Genomic DNA, 16,633 nt, shown 5'->3' with positions numbered 1-16,633 from the left:
AAAAATTAATAACTTAGTGTTTTTTTCAATGATTGCATTTGAAATCAATTTGCTTGGTAATTAGTAGTAACACATTTAAAACTAATCTGGTGTCTATTGGCTGTAATTGACTGGATATATCATTAAATCTGCCACGTCGAAGCAATTCATCTAAGAAAGCAATATTGCTATTTGACAGTTGTTTGCATTGCGCACTTACTTTTATATGCGCAAATGTCAAATTGCAATATTGCTTTCTTTATTAACCTATCTTCTTTATTAACCTATCTAAATCATACATAGAATAAAGAATTAAATAGTATGTATGGAAAGCGCGAGGACTGTACCTGTCTCGCTCGCTCCTACGAGTTAGGCAGCACTCGGCAAGAATGAAATTTTTGTATGGAGTGTCCGTAATATGGATTTGAGTTGATGCCACATAAAATATACATGTGAGTGTTCATAATTTAAATTATTCAGGAATATCAGTGAGTGTAGGTTTTTCTCTACCAGCATGGAATTGTAAAAATAGCATAGCCGCTGCTTATATTCCTGGGAATGTCTTAAAGGAGAAGGAGGGGGGAGGAGCTGATGTACTAAAAAAGCCAGGTCAAGAGTACTCTAAATCGGCGTACACGCATGAAGACTTTGATGAGAGTGGAAGAAACGAAATAGGTGTGTCAGATTCGTAGTGAGAGGAATTCCGTCTCTGCCTACCCCGATAGGAAATTGGCGTTGTCAAATATACATGTATGTGTCCTAAAAGAGGATGGATTAGTGACTTTTCTAACATGATGGACCATAATTATGGACAGTGTCCTGATCACCTGTCGCCATACCCACTTACCAGGTAAGCCTGATGTTAGACTACGTCACTCACTTCAGGTTGTGGTCAAACGAAAAAAAAGTAAAGTTTATTATATCGTTAACTGTATCTAATAACTACCACAGATTATATACCACAAGCCACAGATAAAAAAAGCAAGCGCAATTTTTTTTTTCATGCATGGCCATGCCTAATTAACTGTTCTACAAGTTGATTATCGACCTATGTGACAGTTGACGGGTTAATCAACCAACGCATGTTGATTGGCGGATGTTCTCAGTCAGTCAATAAGTCAGTCAGTCAGTCAATAGCAATTTACTTGCTGTCAAAATACAAGAGACAAGTGGCAACTGTCTGCACTTCCTGAGGCTATAAATATTCTGATTATCGATTACTGATTCGATAGATATAGATTAAGATTGGCATTTAATGACAAAAAAATTAACGTCGTGGCTCACACCGCGGCTTATGCTGAGTGAGTTCCATTTGTTGAGGACGATCACCCTTTTTTTGATGTGTCTTACTGTAGATTTGCCGCAAATGGTATTTTAACTACTTGGCCGGAACTCTACTTGGCAGGAGACGTCCACCGTCAGCATGTGATCATTCCGACTGCATTGATTTTATTTTATAATTGTTATTTTAAGTAAGATGATTCCGTGCTTCGGAGGGCACGTTAAGCCGTTGGTCCTGGCTATTAGCCGTAAAAACACCTCCACCAACCCGCATTGGAGCAGCGTGGTGGAGTATGCTCCATACCCCCTCCGGTTGGTTGAGGGGAGGCCTGTGCCCAGCAGTGGGACGTATATAGGCTGTTTATGTTATGTAATTGTTATTTTATGTAAGTTTTTATGTCTGATATTGAAATTTTATTGTTATTATGTATGGTGTCCTTTATATTAATACTTACATTTCTTTTTTTCTTTGTCCATACGAAAAAAAATTAAAGTTCTGTGCAGGAACAGTAAGAAAAAAAAATGATTGATTGTATTGTACCGTTCTGAACCTAATTTTCCATTTAATATAAAGACATTTTCAACCGGTTGTCTGGAGGATTTGTTTTATGAACGAAAACATATTAATATATATTTTCAAATAAATCCCATCGATAATCGAACCCGGACCACGCAACACGTGGTAACATAATAATACGCGTCAAGTGCTCTGATTTCCCGCAGGCAGTTGGCTGGAAGACATCGCTTTAGGCACGCAACTTTGCCGCACGCAAGCTTATAGGTTAGGTCTCAATCGACAGGAGCATGAGATAGGGTTGGCAACGAGAAATAAATTGTACTTTACTCAATTTAATTTTGCTTAAAAAATGAACATGTCATATAAAAAAAAAATCTCAAAATCTATTGAGAGTACATACTCTGCATACCCCTGTAAAGATTACAGGCGTGAGATACGATATGTTCGAAAAACTAGCTCTACAATGCCCGTGGGTAGAGCTTAAGTCCGAAATAATAACAAGGTCGGTCAGTCTACCAAAATGGAAATCTAAATTATCAGCCTTTTTTTCATCAATCAAGTTTACAGAATGTTTTTTACTAGTTTTAATATTCAAAAATGAATTTTTTTCGTGTCTAATACCCAACCCTATTCGAGTGCACTGGCCACGAACGACATCGAAGCATTACACAGTTTTTCTTTTTTTTTTCGTTCCCAACCGTTTTGTTTTGCCGCCGCTTATCGACGTTACAGATTATGCTTGCCTTTCTAGATAGCTCTATTTTTTCTTTTTAATATTTTAATGGCCATCTGATACCGACTGTCAAGGGCCGTTAATGGCGGCTGCTCTGTCGATAAAACAGTGTGTCTGGACTTTTTGCCTCGCCCGCCACCCCGTGGATTAAGAGCTTTTTGCAAATGTTAATATAATGTTATGTGAATTAAATTATATACATTGTTGTTACATCAAGTATCTTTGTAATATATGTATTTGGCATATTAGTTTCCGTACTATGGTAAGTATATACTTACTGAGTAATTTACATAATTGTATTTAAAAAAAACGATACTAAATAATAATTTTAAGTTAATAAACTTAACTTCAGCATAACGAAAAACTTATGAGAACCATAACTCTGGTAAGATATAGGTACCAACTAAAATAACACTTAATTTTTTACCACTAACACAAAACTCATCGACGAAAAAAGTCACGGTGGCTGTCTATTACCATGACAGACAGATGGACAAATCTCTTAATGGGTTGATGGTAATTATAGATAGCCAGACGTTTCGGGAAGTGGCCGAGAGCGGTAATGCACTGCGACATTTAATCCTAATTGACTTGTTCTATTGACAGTGAAAGGAGAGCTTTGAATGAGTCATAGTCATTTTATTCTAATGAAAAGCTTCTGAATGAATTAATTCGTTTTACATATCTATTGGTTGTGACTACTCTTATCTTTTCCTGTGTTAAGTGTTGCGTAGTCAAAATGGAAAACCGGATTCATAACTGTGTTTAGGTAGATTTTTTACCTTAAAACTTACTCTACATTAAGTAGGTTTATGCTCAAAAGTGGTGTACTTTTTCTCTCGTATGGGCTTTAAGACCAATGATCGACCTCATGAACCTGTTGTCAGGGTTACTATTGAGCCATCAAAGCGCAAAGGCCCCTGACATAGCTCATGTAACAACTACAAACATACTTAAGTAAACAGTAGCCGGAACTGCTTGACGTGCCTTCCGAAGAACAGATCATCTTACTTTCGGATAATCCGGTGATCAGCCTGCAAAAGTGATTTTTGTGATTAAGTCCTCACGAGATTCGATTCCAGGACCTCTGGATCGTGACTCCAACGTTCAAAAGCTGTTCGTATTATAGGACTAACTAAAAAAGCTTTAGAATACTCGTAATATACCTAAAATATAAGTACATCATTTCCCTAATCAAAAAAAAAAATAAAAGTATTGTCGGAGGTCACCCAAACTATGATAGAACTCTACATCTAGACTTGACCTATTTTTAACCGACATAAAAAATGTATGTTATATTGTCGGAATTTGGCACAAAATTCGTATATGTTATTAACACATTGAAGTCATACAATCGTATATTACCGTATAATACAAACTTATTCACCGCAAAAATATCGGCAACCCTATAAGAACTCAAAATCTGGCAAGGATTAAGTAGGTATTCGCAATACGAAACCTGAATCGCGAATTAATATGTCAACAGAATTCAATAAATCGAGAAAGAAAGTAAATAAAAGGTTTAATACACACCATTACACTGACAAAAATAACGTGTCGACAGCTTCAAGCCGATTACTGGGAACAAGCTGTTTCGAGCCGGCGGCTTAATCCGACAAGCTTGTCATCCTGGTGAGCTGAAATAACTTTTGAGAAATCGTTACTAAAGACGTAGGCGGATTCAGAAATCCTTGGAAGACCATGTACAGACACTTTTGACATCATAACAGGATCTAACCAAAAAGAAAAAGGAACAACTTTGATTGATGAACGCTGCTTTACTATCCATATATAGACATATCATAGACGTTTACAGGGAACTCGCCCTTAGTGCTATATCGTTTTATAGTGAAAACTAAAAAAAACTTATTTTTTTTTTAAATCGAGATGATATTATCAAAACCTCGCAATATTATAAAGATCTATCTACCTATCACAATAATTTTAATCCAGGTAATACTTTGAGGACTCAAATTTTACTCGGATTCTTCTTCTATCGTGTGGGTTGTAAAGTGGATTTACCAACCTCTTCAACCCTGGTATCAGGGTTGTTATTACGTCACCAAAGACCCGTAACATGGCTCTTGGAACGACTACGTACTTACATCAGTAAGTAGTAACTGGGACCAACGGCTTAACGTGCCTTTCGAAGCATGAACCATCGTACTTTTGGACAATCAGGCGATCAGCTTGTAATATCCTAGCTAAACTACGGATCACAAAGTAATTTTGACCTGGATTGATATTAATTGATCGAAATCGGGGTTATGTTAACAACTTGTAGCCACTGGACTGCAAGTTATTTATGATTATTTGTGGCACTGCCTACCCCATTAGGGGTTACGCGCGGTATGTACAGAGTAATTAAGGTTAGCGTAAGCTTGCATGGTATGTATGTAAATAGTCTTCATTAGCATGTAACTAAACATACTTATCTATTGGAATAAATGGCGAGTGTTAAAGAAGAGATATCGGCACCCATTATAGGGAATGTGCCAGCTTGCCTTATTCGCTGGTGTCTGTATGGTGTACCCCTAACATGGCAGAACAATAGGGTGTCTTAATTGGGAGCGGAATACTAGCAGCATTATGTCTTTATTTGTTCATTCCTGTAACTACAAGTGACATTCTTGTGTTTGTATTGTGTTGTAGAAAGCTGGGTACTCTGTGGTGCTAGTTGGAAAAGGTTCGTACATACAACTGTGGCCCGTACTCCTTATGACCTAAGTGTACTTTAAAAAATTACCTATTACACTGGGTCCTATCCAGTAAAGTGCCGTTGCCGGAAATGTGCCCACTTTGGGAACGTTTCCGGCAGTAGAAAGGCGCAAAACTTATATAAAAACAGCCTTATTTCCTAATTTTTAGGCAGATATCAGAATCAAGTATTCAACGTAATCGTCACGGATAAACTTGTTGAAGAAGATCAATGTAACATTTTTAAATCTACGTCATAGCTGGTGTTATAGCTGAGGAGAAAAGACAAGAAACTGCAACAGCAACACATCTTTTAAATTAATGTAGGTATACATTACAAGTTATTTAATAACTAGAGGAACACATTTAATACCAGACATTTTTATACAAGAAAGAACAATTTCAAAAAGAAAAATAGGCAGCGTTCATACTATTCTAAACTTTGGAAACATTCCCGGGAACATGAACATGAACAGATGGTGGAGTGTATGGAGAGAGTGTTTGGTTTTTTGCGAGAAGATTTGTTAATGATTTACTGTTTTGTTTTTTTTTTTACATTATTATTTTAATTTTTTTTTTGTGATATTTTACCTTTTAATTTTGAAATTGTAATTTTTTATTTTTTATTGTTTTTCATGTTCATAGTCTTATTTTTCTTTTTGTTTCTTTTTTCATTCATTGTTTATTTTGTGTTATATTAGTTTTTATATTGTCTTTTTTTCTCGTCATACAGCGCATTGGATTACACTGTAATGTTGTATGTACCTTTATAAATAAATAATAATAATAATAATAATAACATCAATGGTCTTATCTCATTAGGACACCATTTCATCACGCAACCACGGTCGTACTACCAACGAAGTGCATGCAGTTGACATTAGCCTTCGCGGCACGGTAGCCTCACCGCGCGCGCCGCGAATTATATCGAGGGTTTTGACCAATGACCGTACGACGTCTATCCATTCGCTGTTTCTATTGTTCCAAACCCATTCCATATAATTTTAAGTTGCGCAGTGTCAACTGAACTAATGATTACATATTCCGGTGTAATAAGGAACACATTATCATACAAGAAGCTATTAGAGTTTAATATGCGAAACAGACATGTATAAATACCTGATATTACCAGCATAAAGACATCAACGCATACTGCGAGTCAATAATATTATGAACAAACATTTTATACATTGCTACTATCACAGAAGATTGTGAAAAATAATTGTCTTAATAGCTTTTGTTTGTATTTACTAACAAAATTTTCTAGTACTGCTTGCTTGTCTACATGAGAATAAAAAGTATGGCTACAATTTTCTAACTTCCGCCAACGCTAGAAGATAATTCGAACTTGATAGGGTATTTGACTGGGTCCAAGATAAATTATAAAATGCTAATCTAGAAATAGAAGCCAATCTAAGATGACCAAATATCAATCTCATTTTACTTTTCGACTTAATTTCGAATTTTATTTATGAACTAGATTTCGCGTGGTTCGCTCGCAGCAAGCTGCTCGCGTGTCTTGTTTTACCGCCAAAATTTTAACGCGATAGAATTTTACCAAGACTAAAATAGGTCTCGTGAAATCAAAAAAGTTCTAGGTGCTATAGTTTTGCCAGGCCGTAGGGTGTCTCCCTGATGCGGAGCAGTTTTCCAAGATGACGTTCCGATCACACCCTAATACATTGTTTTTACATCCGATCCATTTTCTGGAAAAACAAAAATTTGTATGGCGGCCATCTTGTTTTTCGGCCATTTTGTTTTTTTTTTCACCGGTGATAAAATTTGACCAAGAATTAAATAGGTTTCGTGAAAACAAAAAAGGTCCAGATGCGATAGTTTCGCCAGGCCGTAGGGTGCCGCCCTGATGCGGAGCAGTTTTCAAAGATCGAGCAGTATTTAAATACTCAACATGACGATCCGATCAAATCCCTCATACATATTTTTTACCCCTGAGGCTTTTTTCTGGAAAAACAAATTTTTGTATGGCGGCCATCTTGTTTTTCCGCCATTTTGTTTTTTTTAACCGGCGATAAAATTAGACCAAGACTTTAATAGGCTTCGTGAAAACAAAAAAGTTCCAGGTGCGATAGTTTCGCCAGGCTGTAGGGTGTCTCCCTGATGCGGAGCAGCTTTTGAAGATCGAAAAGTATTTTCATACTCAACATGATGTTTCGATCACATTCTTCATACATAATTTTTACCCCCGAGGCATTTTCGGGAAAAACCAAAATTTTGTATGGCGGCCATCTTGTTTTTCCGCCATTTTGGTTTTTTTTCAACGGCAATTAAATTTGACCAAGATTTTAATAGGCTTGGTGGAAAAAATAATGTTCTAGGTGCGATAGTTTGGTCAGGCCGTAGGGTGTCTCCCTGGTGCGGAGCAGCTTCTGAAGATCAAGAAGCATTTACATACTCAACATGACATTTTGATCACATCCCTCATACATCATATTCACCCCCGAGGCATTTTCGAGAAAAACGAAAATTTTGTATGGCGGCCATCTTGTTATTCCGCCATTTTGTTTTTTTTTTACCGGCGATAAAATTTGACCAAGATTTAAATATGTTTTGTGAAAAAAATATTGCTCCAGGTTTTATAGTTTTGCCAGGCCGTAGGGTGTCTCCCTGATGCGGAGCAGTTTTCAAAGATCGAGCAGTATTTTCATACTTGACACGACGTTCCGATCACACCCCTGTACATCATTTTTACCCCCGAGGCATTTTCAGGAAAAACGAAAAATTTGTATGGCGGCCATCTTGTTTTTCGGCCATTTTGATTTTTTTTACCGGCGATAAAATTTGACCAAGAATTAAATAGGTTTTGTGAAAAAAATATTGCTCCAGGTTTTATAGTTTTGCCAGGCCGTAGGGTGTCTCCCTGATGCGGAGCAGGTTTTCAAGATCGAGAAGTATTTCCATACTCAACAATACGTTCCGATTACACCCCCATACACAGTTTTTACCCACGAGACATTTTCTGGAAAAATAAAATTTTGTATGGCGGCCATCTTGTTTTTCGGCCATTTTGATTTTTTTTCACCGGCGATTGAATTTGACCAAGATTTAAATAGGTTTCGTGAAAACAGAAAAGTTCCAGGTGCGATAGTTTAGCCAGGCTGTAGGGTGTCTCCCTGATGCGGAGCAGTTTTCCAAGATCTGGAAGTTTTCCCATACTCACCGGAAGATTTGGATCACATCCCCCATACATCATTTTCACCCCCCGACACTCCTTCTGGGAGAACAACTATGTCAGTCAGTCAGTCAGTCAGTCAGTGAGTCAGTACATGGGTTTGTAGCTATATATAATATAACTAGATTTCGCGTGATTCGCTCGCAGCAAGCTGCTCGCGTGTCTTGTTTTCCCGCCATTTTTTTACCGCGATAGAATTTGACCAAGATTTAAATAGGTCTTGTGAAGAAAGAATCGTTCGAGGTGCGATAGTTGCGCCAGGCCGTAGGGTCTCTCCCTGATGCGGAGCAGTTTTTGAAAACCTTGAAGTATACTCGTACTCTAGATGACGTTCCGATCACACCCCTATACATCAATCTTACCTCTCAGACATTTTCTGGAAAAACAAAATTTTGTATGGCGGCCATCTTGTTTTTCCGCCATTTTGATATTTTACCACCAGAGAATAGATTTGACCAAGATTTAAATAGGTTTTGTGAAAAAACAATCGTTCCAGGTGCGATAGTTTTGTCAGGCCGTAGGGTGTCTCCCTGATGCGGAGCAGGTTTTCAAGATCGAGAAGTATTTCCATACTCAACAATACGTTCCGATTACACCCCCATACACAGTTTTTACTCACGAGACATTTTCTGGAAAAATAAAATTTTGTATGGCGGCCATCTTGTTTTTCCGCCATTTTGATTTTTTTTCACCGGCGATTGAATTTGACCAAGATTTAAATAGGTATTGTGAAAACTAAAAAGTTCCAGGTGCGATAGTTTCACCAGGCCGTAGGGTGTCTCCCTGATGCGGAGCAGTTTCTGAAGATCAGGAAGTATTTACATACTCAGCAAGACGTTCCCATAACAACCCTATACATCGTTTTTACATCCGAGACATTTTCTGTAAAAACAAAAATTTGTATGGCGGCCATCTTGTTTTTCGGCCATTTTGATTTTTTTTTACCGGCGATAAAATTTGACCAAGATTTTATTAGGTTTGGTGAAAAAAGAATCGTTCCAGGTGCGATAGTTTTCCCAGGCCGTAGGGTGCCGCCCTGATGAGGAGCAGTTTTTGAAGGTCGGGAAGTATTTCCATACTCAATATGACATTTTGATCTCATCACTCTTACATCACATTCACCCCGAGGCATTTTCGAGAAAAACGAAAATTTTGTATGGCGGCCATCTTGTTTTTCCGCCATTTTGATTTTTTTTCACTGCCACTTGAATTTGACCAAGGTTTAAATATGTCTTGTGAAAACCAAAAAGTTCTAGGTGCTATAGTTTTGCCAGGCCGTAGGGTGTCTCCCTGATGCGGAGCAGTTTTCGAAGATCTAGCAGTATTTCCATACTCAACAAGACGTTCCGATTACACTCCCATACACAATTTTTACCAACGAAACATTTTCTGGAAAAACAAACTTTTGTATGGCGGCCATCTTGTTTTTCCGCCATTTGGATTTTTTTTCACCCACGATAGAATTTGACCAAGATTTAAATAGGTTTTGCGAAAAAAAATTTGATCCAGGTATAATAGTTGCGCCAGACTGTAGGGTGTCTCCCTGATGCGGAGCAGTTTTCCAAGATCTGGAAGTTTTCCCATACTCATCGGAAGATCTTGATCACACCCCCAATACATCATTTTGACCCTCCGACGCTTCTTCTGGGAGAACAACCCTGTCAGTGAGTCAGTCAGTCAGTCAGTCAATAGGTACATGGGTTTGTAGCTATATATATTATAATAACTAGATGTCGCGTGGTTCGCTCGCAGCAAGCTGCTCGCGTGTCTTGTTTTCCCGCCATTTTTTTACCGCGATAGAATTTGACCAAGACTAAAATAGGTCTCGTGAAATCAAAAAAGTTCTAGGTGCTATAGTTTTGCCAGGCCGTAGGGTGACCCCTGATGCGGAGCAGTTTTCCAAGATGACGTTCCGATCACACCCCAATACATCAATTTTACCTCTGAGACATTTTCTGGACAAACAAAAATTTGTATGGCGGCCATTTTGTTTTTTTTTTTCACCGGCGATAAAATTTGACCAAGACTTTAATAGGCTTCGTGAAAACAAAAAAATTCTAGGTGCGATAGTTTCGCCAGGCTGTAGGGTGTCTCCCTGATGCGGAGCAGCTTTTGAAGATCGAAAAGTATTTCCATACTCAACATGATGTGTCGATCACATTCCTCATACATCATTTTTACCCCCGAGGCATTTTCGGGAAAAACGAAAATTTTGTCTGGCGGCCATCTTGTTTTCCCGTCATTTTTTTTTACTGCGATAGAATTTGACCAAGAATTAAATAGGTCTCGTGAAATCAAAGAAGTTCTAGGTGCTATAGTTTTGCCAGGCCGTAGGGTGTCTCCCTGATGCGGAGCAGTTTTTGAAGGTCGGGAAGTATTTCCATACTCAACATGACGTTTCGATCAAAACCTTCATACATCATTTTTACCTCCGAGACATTTTCTGGAAAAACAAAATTTTGTATGGCGGCCATCTTGTTTTTCCGCCATTTTGTTTTTTTTCTGCCTGCGATTGAATTTGACCAAGATTTTAATAGGATTGGTGGAAAAAATAATGTTCTAGGTGCGATAGTTTGGCCAGGCCGTAGGGTGTCTCCCTGATGCGGAGCAGTTTCTGAAGATCAAGAAGCATTTACATACTCAACATGACCTTCCGATTACGCCCCCATACATTGTTTTTGCCCCCGAGACATTTTCTGGAAAAACAAAATTTTGTATGGCGGCCATCTTGTTTTTCCGCCATTTTGATTTTTTTTCACCCACAATAGAATTTGACCAAGATTTAAATAGGTTTTGCGAAAAAAAAATTGATCCAGCTATAATAGTTGCGCCAGACCGTAGGGTGTCTCCCTGATGCGGAGCAGTTTTCCAAGATCTGGAAGTTTTCCCATACTCACCGGGAGGTCCCGATCACACCTCCCATACATCATTTTGACCCCCCGACGCTCCTTCTGGGAGAACAACCCTGTCAGTGAGTCAGTCAGTCAGTGAGTCAGTCAGTCAGTGGGTCTCCAGCTATATATAGTATAACTAGATGTCGCGTGGTTCGCTCGCAGCAAGCTGCTCGCGTGTCTTGTTTTCCCGCCATTTTATTACCGCGATAGAATTTGACCAAGACTAAAATAGGTCTCGTGAAGTCAAAAAAGTTCTAGGTGCTATAGTTTTTCCAGGCCTTAGGGTATCTCCCTGATGCGGAGCAGTTTTCCAAGATGACGTTCCCATCACACCCCTATACATAATTTTTTTGTTTATATGGCGGCCATCTTGTTTTTCGGCCATTTTGTTTTTTTTTCACCGGCGATAAAATTTGACCAAGATTAAAATAGGTTACGTGAAAACAAAAATGTTCCAGGGGCGATAGTTTCGCCAGGCCGTAGGGTGTCTGCCTGATGCGGAGCAGTTTTCGAAAACCTTGAAGTATACTCGTACTCTACATGACGTTCCGATCAAAACCTTTATACATAATTTTTATCCCTGAGGCATTTTCAGGAAAAACGAAAAATTTGTATGGCGGCCATCTTGATTTTCGGACATTTTGTTTTTTTTTGACCGGCGATAAAATTTGACAAAGATTTAAATAGGTATCGTGAAAACAAAAATGTTCTAGGTGCGATAGTTTCGCCAGGCCGTAGGGTGTCTCTCTGATGCGGAGCAGCTATCGGAAACCCAGACATATTTTCATACTCGACATGACGGTCCGATCATATTCCTATACATCATTTTCACCCTCGAGGCATTTTCAGGAAAAACGAAAATTTTGTATGGCGGCCATCTTGTTTTTCCGCCATTTTGGTTTTTTTTCACCAGGGATTGGATTTGACCAAGATTTAAGTAGGTTTTGTAAAAAAAGAATTGCTCCAGGTTTTATAGTTTTGCCAGGCCGTAGGGTGCCGCCCTGATGCGGAGCAGTTTTTGAAGATCGAAAGGTATATCCATATTCAACATGACGTTTCGATCACACCTCCCATACATCATTTTTACCTCCGAGACATTTTCTAAAAAAAATAAATTTTGTATGGCGGCCATCTTGAATTTCCGCCATTTTGATTTTTTTTCACCCACAATAGAATTTGACCAAGATTTAAATAGGTTTTGCGAAAAAAAAATTGATCCAGCTATAATAGTTGCGCCAGACCGTAGGGTGTCTCCCTGATGCGGAGCAGTTTTCCAAGATCTGGAAGTTTTCCCATACTCACCGGGAGGTCCCGATCACACCTCCCATACATCATTTTGACCCCCCGACGCTCCTTCTGGGAGAACAACCCTGTCAGTGAGTCAGTCAGTCAGTGAGTCAGTCAGTCAGTGGGTCTCCAGCTATATATAGTATAACTAGATGTCGCGTGGTTCGCTCGCAGCAAGCTGCTCGCGTGTCTTGTTTTCCCGCCATTTTATTACCGCGATAGAATTTGACCAAGACTAAAATAGGTCTCGTGAAGTCAAAAAAGTTCTAGGTGCTATAGTTTTTCCAGGCCTTAGGGTATCTCCCTGATGCGGAGCAGTTTTCCAAGATGACGTTCCCATCACACCCCTATACATAATTTTTTTGTTTATATGGCGGCCATCTTGTTTTTCGGCCATTTTGTTTTTTTTTCACCGGCGATAAAATTTGACCAAGATTAAAATAGGTTACGTGAAAACAAAAATGTTCCAGGGGCGATAGTTTCGCCAGGCCGTAGGGTGTCTGCCTGATGCGGAGCAGTTTTCGAAAACCTTGAAGTATACTCGTACTCTACATGACGTTCCGATCAAAACCTTTATACATAATTTTTATCCCTGAGGCATTTTCAGGAAAAACGAAAAATTTGTATGGCGGCCATCTTGATTTTCGGACATTTTGTTTTTTTTTGACCGGCGATAAAATTTGACAAAGATTTAAATAGGTATCGTGAAAACAAAAATGTTCTAGGTGCGATAGTTTCGCCAGGCCGTAGGGTGTCTCTCTGATGCGGAGCAGCTATCGGAAACCCAGACATATTTTCATACTCGACATGACGGTCCGATCATATTCCTATACATCATTTTCACCCTCGAGGCATTTTCAGGAAAAACGAAAATTTTGTATGGCGGCCATCTTGTTTTTCCGCCATTTTGGTTTTTTTTCACCAGGGATTGGATTTGACCAAGATTTAAGTAGGTTTTGTAAAAAAAGAATTGCTCCAGGTTTTATAGTTTTGCCAGGCCGTAGGGTGCCGCCCTGATGCGGAGCAGTTTTTGAAGATCGAAAGGTATATCCATATTCAACATGACGTTTCGATCACACCTCCCATACATCATTTTTACCTCCGAGACATTTTCTAAAAAAAATAAATTTTGTATGGCGGCCATCTTGAATTTCCGCCATTTTGATTTTTTTTCACCCACAATAGAATTTGACCAAGATTTAAATAGGTTTTGCGAAAAAAAAATTGATCCAGCTATAATAGTTGCGCCAGACCGTAGGGTGTCTCCCTGATGCGGAGCAGTTTTCCAAGATCTGGAAGTTTTCCCATACTCACCGGGAGGTCCCGATCACACCTCCCATACATCATTTTGACCCCCCGACGCTCCTTCTGGGAGAACAACCCTGTCAGTGAGTCAGTCAGTCAGTGAGTCAGTCAGTCAGTGGGTCTCCAGCTATATATAGTATAACTAGATGTCGCGTGGTTCGCTCGCAGCAAGCTGCTCGCGTGTCTTGTTTTACCGCCATTTTATTACCGCGATAGAATTTGACCAAGACTAAAATAGGTCTCGTGAAGTCAAAAAAGTTCTAGGTGCTATAGTTTTTCCAGGCCTTAGGGTATCTCCCTGATGCGGAGCAGTTTTCCAAGATGACGTTCCCATCACACCCCTATACATAATTTTTTTGTTTATATGGCGGCCATCTTGTTTTTCGGCCATTTTGTTTTTTTTTCACCGGCGATAAAATTTGACCAAGATTAAAATAGGTTACGTGAAAACAAAAATGTTCCAGGGGCGATAGTTTCGCCAGGCCGTAGGGTGTCTGCCTGATGCGGAGCAGTTTTCGAAAACCTTGAAGTATACTCGTACTCTACATGACGTTCCGATCAAAACCTTTATACATAATTTTTATCCCTGAGGCATTTTCAGGAAAAACGAAAAATTTGTATGGCGGCCATCTTGATTTTCGGACATTTTGTTTTTTTTTGACCGGCGATAAAATTTGACAAAGATTTAAATAGGTATCGTGAAAACAAAAATGTTCTAGGTGCGATAGTTTCGCCAGGCCGTAGGGTGTCTCTCTGATGCGGAGCAGCTATCGGAAACCCAGACATATTTTCATACTCGACATGACGGTCCGATCATATTCCTATACATCATTTTCACCCTCGAGGCATTTTCAGGAAAAACGAAAATTTTGTATGGCGGCCATCTTGTTTTTCCGCCATTTTGGTTTTTTTTCACCAGGGATTGGATTTGACCAAGATTTAAGTAGGTTTTGTAAAAAAAGAATTGCTCCAGGTTTTATAGTTTTGCCAGGCCGTAGGGTGCCGCCCTGATGCGGAGCAGTTTTTGAAGATCGAAAGGTATATCCATATTCAACATGACGTTTCGATCACACCTCCCATACATCATTTTTACCTCCGAGACATTTTCTAAAAAAAATAAATTTTGTATGGCGGCCATCTTGAATTTCCGCCATTTTGATTTTTTTTCACCGGGGATTGGATTTGACCAAGATTTAAATATGTTTCGCGAAAGAAAAATTGCTCCAGGTTTTATAGTTTTGCCAGGCCGTAGGGTGTCTCCCTGATGCGGAGCAGGTTTTCAAGATCGAGAAGTATTTCCATACTCAACAATACGTTACAATTACACTCCCATACACAATATTTACCCCCGAGACATTTTCCGGAAAAATAAAATTTTGTATGGCGGCCATCTTGTTTTTCCGACATTTTGTTTTTTTTTCACCAGCGATTGGATTTGACCAAGATTTAAATAGGTTCTGTGAAAAAAGAACCGTTCCAGGTGCGATAGTTTCGCCAGACCGTAGGGTGTCTCCCTGATGCGGAGCAGTTTTCCAAGATCTGGAAGTTTTCCCATACTCACCGGGAGGTCCCGATCACACCCCCCATACATCATTTTCACCCCCCGACGCTCCTTCTGGGAGAACAACTATGTCAGTCAGTCAGTCAGTCAGTGGGTTTGTAGCTATATATAATATAATAACTAGATGGTACTAAGTGCGCTCGCTGCTAAAGCAGCTTCGCGGGCGTTGTACGTGGATTGACGTTTTCGTATAGTTTGTTTCGCATCACAGATTTGTAATAACTATTAAGACAGACACAAAAAGAAATAAAAAAAATGTGTAGGATATTGTTGGTTTATTTTATGTTATCAAAAAATAAAAATATAACATTATATTCTCTCTCTCTCCCTTGCATTGTTCCCATATGGTGGTGGGGTCTTTATTCCGAGTCTTTTCCTTCCACTTCGCTCTGTTGGATGTATCGTCTGCGGAAACATTGCAGGAACAAAGATCTTCTTTGATGACATCTGCTTCTTTGCCTTCTGTATTTCCTGTTAAAAATAAAATAATATTAATTTATTTATAATAACGTATAGATATAATATCCTTTTCTTAGTCGATAGCGATACGTTTTTGCCAAAGTGGTCGTGGTCGTCATGTAACGTACCTCGATATCTTGTAACTTTTGATTGCTGGCTGTCACACTGCTGCGTGCATTGAAGGACTTCAGGCTTGGTCGATTTTATTCTATTGCAATCATAATCTCCTACACAGTTTATTACACTCTGCATTTCCTGTGAATAAAATATATATTACATTTTTTTCCTTAGTCTATAGCGATACGTTTATGCCAAAGTGGTCGTGATCGTCATGTAACGTACCTCGACATCTTGTTACTTTTGATTGCTGGCTGTCACACTGCTGCATTCTTTGAATGAGCGGCCAACATCAGGCTTGGTTTATATAATACTATTGTATTAATGATCTCCTACGCAGTTTTTTGCCTTCTGCATTTCCTGTAAATAAAACATATAATTAAATATTATATGTAATTTATTTTCCTTAGTCGATAGCAATACGTTTTTGCCAAAATAGTTGTGGTCGTCATGTAACGTACCTCGATATCTTGTTACTTTTGATTGTTGGCTGTCACACTGCTGCATTCATTGAAGGAGCTGGCAACATCAGGTTTGGTTTATATAATACTTTTGTATTAATGATCTCCTAGGCAGTTTTTTGCCTTCTGCATTTCCTGTAAATAAAATATAT

At 38.9% G+C, this 16,633-nt stretch overlaps 1 protein-coding gene and 1 long non-coding RNA gene across 4 annotated transcripts in view; one reads left to right on the top strand and one right to left on the bottom strand.

The window, feature by feature from the left end:
• The window catches only part of LOC126374704 (protein prickle-like), a 268,632-nt gene that overhangs the window by 48,675 nt on the left and 203,324 nt on the right, over positions 1-16,633 (top strand). The gene's annotated exons all lie outside the window — the stretch shown is intronic.
• Positions 15,719-16,615, bottom strand: LOC126374746 (uncharacterized). Its single transcript, XR_007567481.1, has 4 exons — positions 16,482-16,615; positions 16,246-16,380; positions 16,032-16,158; positions 15,719-15,915 (listed from the first exon to the last, which is right to left on the bottom strand). It is a non-coding gene; the product is annotated as an uncharacterized LOC126374746 (long non-coding RNA).

The sequence above is a fragment of the Pectinophora gossypiella genome, chromosome 17 (genome assembly GCF_024362695.1).
Source record: "Pectinophora gossypiella chromosome 17, ilPecGoss1.1, whole genome shotgun sequence".
In the NCBI taxonomy this organism is placed as follows: domain Eukaryota; kingdom Metazoa; phylum Arthropoda; class Insecta; order Lepidoptera; family Gelechiidae; genus Pectinophora; species Pectinophora gossypiella.
This window is presented reverse-complemented; position numbering and strand designations above follow the sequence as displayed.